The sequence below is a fragment of the Mauremys reevesii genome, linkage group 14 (assembly GCF_016161935.1).
Source record: "Mauremys reevesii isolate NIE-2019 linkage group 14, ASM1616193v1, whole genome shotgun sequence".
Classification (NCBI taxonomy): domain Eukaryota; kingdom Metazoa; phylum Chordata; order Testudines; family Geoemydidae; genus Mauremys; species Mauremys reevesii.
In genome coordinates, this window is record NC_052636.1 from 3,467,125 (window position 1) to 3,475,667 (window position 8,543).

The window sequence follows — 8,543 nt, forward strand, 5'->3', positions numbered from 1 at the left end:
GGTGGCTATTTTCCTGCTCACAGCCACTGTCTTCTTCTCATGCCTTGTCCTGGGGGCCCAGCTGCTGGTTGAATGGGAAGGAGCCAAAGTGCTGGTGACTTTAGCCCGCACCAAGTTGCCTTTGCTCATCAGACTCCTGAACCCCCAACTGGATGTGGTTCTTGTTCTTCTGCACAGCACAGCCCTGGAGAAGAGGGATCTTCAAATGTACATTCATATAATCCCTTTGTTTAATTGACGAAAACATAAACTAGACTCTTAGAGGATTGGAACTGATTTCAGCTGATGGACAGGTGTGCTAGGTTTTTATGCATTTGGACAGTGAAATGTTGAGTATTTACATTCATTTCAAGCATCCCCGTATAGTGGAGCTCCTGAACATAATGGAGAATGGAAATGAAAATGTTTTCCCTTTTTTCAAAAATAAAAATAAGAGGCTCATTAGAGAGCACTTGGATTTGAACCAAGGACCACTTGATCTGCAGTCAAACACTCTACCACTGAGCTATACCCCCTGAGAGCAGATGCTTTCCCCATTGTAGCTGAGGCACATCAGTGATTCCAGTAGCAGGGGCAGGTTCTCTCTGGGGCACAGAGATTTTTCAGGGAGTTGGTGGCTCCTTTCTTTCCTCACCCTGGAGTAAACTCAGCTTCTTATTCCATGGTACATGTTTTATGGAATAACAACAGCAGCTTGAACAAAGAGCAGAGTGAATATCTCACTCTCAGGGCTGAAGGTGGCCACGTCCCCTCTGTCTGGCTGTTGCCATTGCAGGAGAGAAGGTTTCAATGGAATTGAATGCCCTGGCTCAGACTAGAGACACAGAAAGGTTTTGCTGTTCGTTGAACAGCGAAGGAAATTGTGTCTGTATGTGAAACTGAGGAGAGACATGAAATGCCCACAGGGTGGTGCAATGCCCTAAGCTAAGGCAGGAGGGTGAAGGAATGGGGCTGAGGAATGACTGAAGTGGACTCACCTGGGATTGAAATGACATTTGTTTGTGTCGGGCAGTGAGAAATGTGACATTAATTCAGATGCAGGGTTGAGGCTTCTTTAGCTCCTTGTAGAATTTGAACTTGATTTCCCTGAAGGGAAAAGGGGAAAGTCTGGGGCGGCCTTTAGTCCCTGGCTGAAGCAGTGTATGAAAAAGGCTCCAGAGACGCAGCTGGCAATTACAGGCCACTGAGGCTAACATCAGTACCAGGCACATTGGGTGGAATTGTAGAGCCCAATGATTAGACACATCGGTGAACGGAATTTGCTGGGTGTAGCGGGTGGTTACCCGCTCCTGCCCTGCGGGGCTTGAAGCAGCCCAGGAGAGGGCTGGGGCTGGGGCAAGGAGCCTGGGCTGATTGGGGGAAGCAGGCTCAGCTGTGGCCAGGTCCCAGTCAGGCCCAGCTGGCCCCTATAAGAGGCTGTGAGCCAGGAGCCCAGTCAGTCTCCCTCTGCTTGTAGTGAGAGAAGGGCCTGGCTGCTGAGACCTAAGCAAGACACCCAGAGTGGGAGCAGGGCTGGGGAAGGGCCAGAGGAGCTGGGAGCTCTGGCCTGGAAAGCCCCAGGCTGGAGGCCTGACTATAGGCTGAATAGGTGCAGGGTTGCAATGGGGCAGCCCACGGGGAAGCAGAGGTGGCAGGTCCAAACCCCTTTGCCTGTGATGAGTGGCTCATACTGCAGTCTGCCCCAGTGAACGGGGGCTGGATGGAGACTGGGCAGTAGCCAAGACTGAGGTGAAGTGGGGATAGTGGGTGTGGGTTCCCCTGGGAGGGGGAGACCCAGAACTGGGGGGGTTCTGCCAGGGGGTACTGCCAGGGTAAAAGGGGCATCCGGGTCCTGGGAGGGACAGGGGGCCAACTGCAGTAAGGCGGATCACCAGCCTGCAGAGGGTGCTCTGACAGCTGGAGAGCTAATTCCCAAGATGACCAGCAGGAGGTGCCACTGGGTGAGTCTGCCCCTGCTTACATTGGGGAAGAATGAACATGGTTTTTGTAAAGGAAAATCATGCCTCACGAAACTACTATAATTCTTTGAGGGAGTCAACAAGCATGTGGATAAAGGTGATCCCGTGGATATAGTATACTTAGATTTTCAGAAAATCTTTGACAAGGTCTCTTCCCCAAAGGCTCTGAAGCAAAATGGGATAAGATGGAAGGTCCTCTCGGGGATAGGTAACTGGTTCAAAGGCAAGAAACAAAGAGTCTGACTAAGTGGTCAGTTTTCAGAATGGAGAGAGGTAAATAGTGGTGTCCCCCTGGGGTCTGTACTGGGACCAGCACTGTTCAACATACTCCTAAGGGCAGGTCTACACTAAGGGCGGGGGTCGAACTAGGGTACGCAAGTTCAGCTACGTGAATAGCGTAGCTGAACTCGAAGTACCCTAGTTCGAACTACTTACCCGTCCAGACGCCGCGGGATCGAAGTCCGTGGCTCCAAGGTCGACTCCGCCACCGCCGTTTGCAGTGGTGGAGTACCGGAGTCGACCGGAGCGCGCGGGGAGTTCGAACTATCGCGTCCAGATTAGACGCGATAGTTCGAACTCCGAGAAGTCGAACTCACCGCGTCGACCCGGCAGGTAAGTGTAGACTAGCCCTAAGTGATCTGGAAAAAGGGGTAAACAGTGAGATGGCAACATTTGCAGATGATACAAACCAACCCAAGTTAGTTATGTCCAAAAGAGAGTGCAAAGTGTGACAAAGGGATCTCACCAAACGGAGTGACTGGGCAGCGAAAAGGCAGATGAAATTCAATGTGGATCAATGCAAAGTAATGCACATGGGAAAACATGATCTCAGCTCTACATCTAAACTGATGGGGTCTAAATTAGCTCTTACAACTTAAGAAAGAGATCTTGGAGTCACTGTGGATAGTTCTCTGAAAACATCCACTCAATGTGCATTGGCAGTCAAAAAAGTGAACAAAATGTTGGGAAGTCATTAGGAAAGGGATGGCTAGCAAGACTGAAATATAATATTGCCTGTCTATAAAATCTGTGGTAGGCCCACATCTTGAATACTGGAGCTGGTCCCCCATCTCAAAAATATATGTCGGAATTGGAAAAGGTACAGAAAAGGGCAACCAAAATGATTGGGGTGTGGAACAGCTTCCATGTGAGGTGAGATTAATAAGACAGAGGAGTTTTCAGCTTGGAAAAGAGATGACTAAGGGGGGGTTAGGATAGAGGTCTATAAAATGATGATGGGTTTGGAGAAAGTAAATAAGGAAATATCAGAAGGGTAGCCGTGTTAGTCTGGATCTGTAAGGAAGTGTTATTTACTCCTTCTCATAACACAAGAACTGGGGTCACCTGATGAAATGAATAGGCATCAGGTTTAAAACAAACCAAAGGAAGTATTTCTTCACCCAACACCCAGTCAACCTGGGGAAACTTTGCCAGAGGATGCTGTGAGGGCCAAGACTATAACAGGGTCCACCAAAGAACTAGATAAGTTGATGGAGGATGGGTCCATCATTGGCTATTAGCCAGGATGGGCAGGGATACAAAACCATGCTCTTGAAGTGTCCCCAGCCTCTGTTTGCTGGAAGCTGGGAATGGGCGACGGGATGGATTGCTTGATGATTCCCTGTTCTGTCGATTCCCTCGCAGGCACCTGGCATTGGCCACTGTGGGAGGACAGGATTCTGGGCTGGCTGGACCATTGGTCTGATCCAGTATGGCCGTTCTTATGACCAATAGAGGGCAGGGCCGGCTCCAGGCATCAGCGCTCCAAGCGCGTGCTTGGGGCGTCATTCCGCGGGGGGTGCTCTGCCGGTTGCCGGGAGGGCGGCAGGCGGCTCTGGTGGACCTCCCGCAGGTGTCCCTGCGGAGGGTCCACTGGTCCCGCGGCTCCGTTGGAGCTTCCGCAGGCACGCCTGTGGGAGGTCCACCGGAGCCGCGGGACCAGCGGACCCTCCACCAGGACGCCTGTGGGAGGTCCACCGGAGCCGCGGGACCGGCGAGTGGCAGAGCGCCCCCCGCGGCGTGCCGCCGTGCTTGGGGCGCCAAAATTGTTAGAGCCGGCCCTGATCGAGGGCAGTCCCCACCAGCAATATTTATATTTGGTGCACTGGAAGGGCCAACTTTCCGAAGCTGACCAAAATGATCGGTTAAAGTGTTTTGGAGAAAAACACTAAACAGAACAATGTGAATGAAAATTGGGAGCTATTGTTTGAGGAGCTTGTTAGATGGGCCATAAGCCACATAGAATAATTAACTGAGCATGCAATGGCCTTTCACTCAACTCGCTGACATTTCTCCGTCTGCAAATGTGGTACCCGTTTTAAAACCTAGATCCAATCAATTACAACATGTCCGGGAAGATTCTAGGCATCAATGATCTGATCATTGGGTTGATGGTGGTAAACGAGATTCCCATAAGGCTCCCTCCCTCCCTCTTCCCAAGAGCCACCCTCATCCTCTCTCCCCTTTCTGCTCCTGCATCCTCTGCAAACTTTCGAAGACAGATGCCTCGTGATGGCCTTTGCTCGTGGGGATGTTGCCTCTTCGTCAGGGTTTTGGCCCTTTTGGGGGGAAGGACGCAGCAGATGGTGGTGTGGGGGAGCCCAGGGCCTCCCATGGGCTCTGACCCAGGCCACTCTGAGGGCAACACTTTCTACCACCCTGCTATTGTCCTAAGTTCACAGTTTATCACAGGAAGCTCTGAAGGGTGTCAGCTCACTGCTTGGTACCTCTTCTCAGCCGGGCGTGGCATGGCAGCTCTCTCCTTGGGGTAGCAGCTGCCTCTGTTACGCTGACAAATCCGGGTCGGTGACTTGTCGGTGGGCGGGATTGAACCGGGGACCTCTGGAGCTTAGTGTGTGGGCCTCTACAGCATGAACTAAAAGCCACCCGGCTGCTAGCGAAGGCTGTATAGAAGACAGGTTTTATTTCTTCCTCTAAGTGATCTCGGTGCCACTAGCTGGGACACCCCACCACACCCTGGAGGTGTGTGGGTTACGTACTTCCCCTAGCTGAGGAAGCGCATCCTGAGTTTCAGAGAGTTCCCAGCTGTAATCCCGGATGACCCCTGTAACGATGCAGCCTCTGTCAGGACACTGCTGAGAGTATCAATTCAGGATAAATTGTTTGGAGCAGGGCAGTCAGAGCCCGAGGCTGGGTGTCCTTTACTATTAAAGCACGTCACAGCAGCCATGCAGCGAGGACTTTGGTTTCATCCCACTGGCCAATTGGACATCATACAAGCAATTCCCTCAGCTATTCCAGTTCCCTTCTATCACCACCAGCCCCGCTCCTTCTGGGGATGAATGATTATGAAAACCAAAACCCCAGTAAAAGAAAAAAGGTTCTCAAAGGACTCCAAAGGACCAAGCCCCAGATGCAGGTCAATAGACAAGTCAGATCTTGCCCGTGTCAAAGTTAGACTCTGGACTCACAGTTTGTCAGACCACTCTGTTTTATTAGCACAGCGCTCCGCTAATAACACCCAGATAATGTGAGCGGCCATGCAAGACCCAAACAGTCTTATTTATACAGATAAATGAGCGGGAATTAAACAAAGGGACAAAGAGAGCAAAACAGTAAAATTCACCTGAGGCATAGCATGCATATCCTACTTCCTTACTAACTCTTATTGATCTAAGGCTAATACTTCACCAATTGCCCTTAAATGGTGCAATTGCTCTATGTTAATGTCTGTATTCCTGACACCTGGATTGCAGCATTCCAGCAATTTTGCTTAAAGGTACAGACAGCATTTCTTTAATCCTTTCTATTTTTACAATATAATTCATTCTACTTTCACAATCCCTCCTTTTGGTCACGCTTAGCCATGACCAACATTGGACTGGGTTCCACATATTAACCGTTCTTTATCTCTTTGTTCATCAGCGATATTCAGAATCATCATATTAGCACTCTGTTTTGGGGCAGTCACCTGGGTGGCATATTTTACACAATTCTGGATACAACTGGAGATTAACTGAAAACATACAAAAATCACTAGGATTCCAAACAGGATAGTCAGGGCTTCCTGAAACAACCAGTTCCCTATGCCAGAGAAATTGAACAGGTTACTTAGCCACTTCCATAAAGAACTCGGCTCTTTATGGGGAAGATATGTGATTTGTTCTAAGTGGCTAACACGATCTGTTACCTCATTGGTGTTGTTTTCCAATGAGAGCACAGTACCCTCATTTGGACGCCAGTACTATGTTCAATGCCTGACAGTTTTGGAGGGCCATCTGTCAGTTCGCTCCTGTTTCTTTGGCCAGGGCTCTTAAACTTTCTCCAGTTTTATTTGCTATTATTTTAACTACTGCTTGTAACCTTAGGAGCCTTTTTGCCTGGTGTATTACTCCCCCAAGTGGGATAAAGGAACTGCCAATAGTGTCTTCCCAAGTGTCATTACTGTTCCATATTGTGTTAAACAGACAAGATCCTCCAGTGAGGTCTGGGGAATTGAGTGGGACAGCCAGGACAGGAACATCAGTTTGAGAGTGGGCTGGGATGTGGCTGCAGACCCAGCATTTAGAAATATTAAGGGTCTGAGTTATCCACACTTGCTGCTGGATAAAAGAATTGTCATTGTGGACTCCCCAGACCTTCAGACACCAACAGCCGAGGAACAGGCACCACCAGAGGCACATGTTGGAGGCAGGGCCCTTCTGGTTCTGACAACCTCAACTGAGGGAACTGCAGTCACAGTTTTATGTCCACCAGGCAGCAGGCGCTAGGCTCACTACTGCTTGTTCTTGGGCCTTGCTTTAGGTCGTCGTCTGCTTCTGGCAACCCTTACGAGAACGTTGATTGTAAGGTATTGCAGGCTGTTCCTCTACATCTTCTTCTGGAGTCAAAATTGACTCTGCGTGGTCCTGACGTGATGATTGGTTCGCTGGGGGTGGTGCATTCTTACACGGCAAAGCATGTATCCACGCTGCGGATGCCAGACAGTTGTGCCTGATGATTCTTTGATGCTCTTTAAGTCTTTTTGCTTCTTTCCTTGACTCTGGCTATAACAATGGCCTTCATACCTTATCTTTTCCTGATGCATTCATTCCTCATTCATACAAACAGATTGAGAATACAAACAGTAGTATTTTATATCGAGCAAAAAGGCATTGCAAATTAAACGTTGCTAAATTTTACAATCAATAACCAAGAAAATTTACATTGAGACCCAGGCTTTCAATGTTTCTCTAATTTACTTAACATAGACACAATAGAGAATCCTGTCTCTTGCTAACTAAAACTTAAAACAAAGAGTTAAGAGAGGGCCCAACTTCTAATGCATATGGGAAAACAGAATCTTATAGTCCCAGAGGGTCATTTCTTTCTGCTATTCAAAAAGGGTGGCTAGCAGGATGAAATCAAATTATACATTCATTCTCATAGTACATTATAAAGTCCAGCTCCTACATATCCCCCTTTTGACACTAAGATTATTAATCGCCAGTGTCATTTCTTATTTAGTCCACATAATAGAAAATACTGGGAGGTGATTTGGGCCTGTGGCTCTAGCTTTGCATATATTTGTTTTATCCAACAGCACATTCCAAATATTTCAATTAAACACATTACAATTTAAAACCAAACAGTTAGGGGTAGTATCATTAGTATGCCAGTAGTTGTGAGAGACTATTCAGAAAATATGTTATACCAATGGTAAGCTGTTATGTCTTTCTGCAGTGGCAATTCATAACATGTCCCCATTTGCATGTATAATATGAATGGTTCTGTTTCCCACATTGTTTTGTTTGTTTGTTTTTGTTTTTAGGAACTATGTTACCTTTCTACCTTTTTAAACAGATGATTGGTAACTGTTTGCCATTCAGTGCGAAGATTGATAGAGAACTCAGCTAAATCAGTGCTTACAGTAAGCTGAGACTTTTTGGTTGTGGCAAATAGTAAATGTGATTATTGGTAAACACAGTACTTACATTACATGTACATTTGTCTACTGGTGAGTTGCTAACACTTTTATCCTTTTAAAACACTTTTTTCCAAGAATTAACACACACGTTTCCCATTATACTTTGGTCTAAATTTAAAATTATATCCCACATACAGGATCCTAGTGAGATGTCTTTACTACAGGGCTTTGGAGCAACAGGCAGGATAAGCAGACCCACTTTTGAGGAGTCCACTTGGTACAACCTCTAGTGTCCAATAGTTTCCCTTCCTCCCCAGCCCATTAGCTCGAGGTCCGGGGTAGCCAGAAGGATCCCATGTACAATATGGAGAGTGGGCTAACTTTCGATATCTTTGCTTCCAGAGCCTGTTGGTGTGTGATTTTAACAACAATTTCTTCATTTAACAAATTTTGTCTCACCGTACTGGAGACATACTGCATCCATTTATATTGATAGGTATTAAACAATGATCTTTTCCTTTGCTTTAACAGATGCATTAAAACCTTAATATTTTCTGATATTACCCAAAACATCTTATGTTCTAAATATCTGCATTTCAGTACATTCCATAGCTATCGCAGGATGTTTTTTCTTTCATTTGTTCTGTAGCTGGTATTAGCTTTTTATGATTTTCTGAAAGACAGAAATAACATTTTTCTACCCCTTTTGGGGCGGCGTT

General features: G+C 47.2%; 1 non-coding gene across 1 annotated transcript; it reads right to left on the bottom strand.

The window, feature by feature from the left end:
* Positions 1–443: 443 nt before the first annotated feature.
* TRNAC-GCA lies at positions 444–515 on the bottom strand. The gene has a single exon. It is a non-coding gene; the product is annotated as a tRNA-Cys (tRNA).
* Between the last annotated feature and the right edge of the window lie 8,028 nt (positions 516–8,543).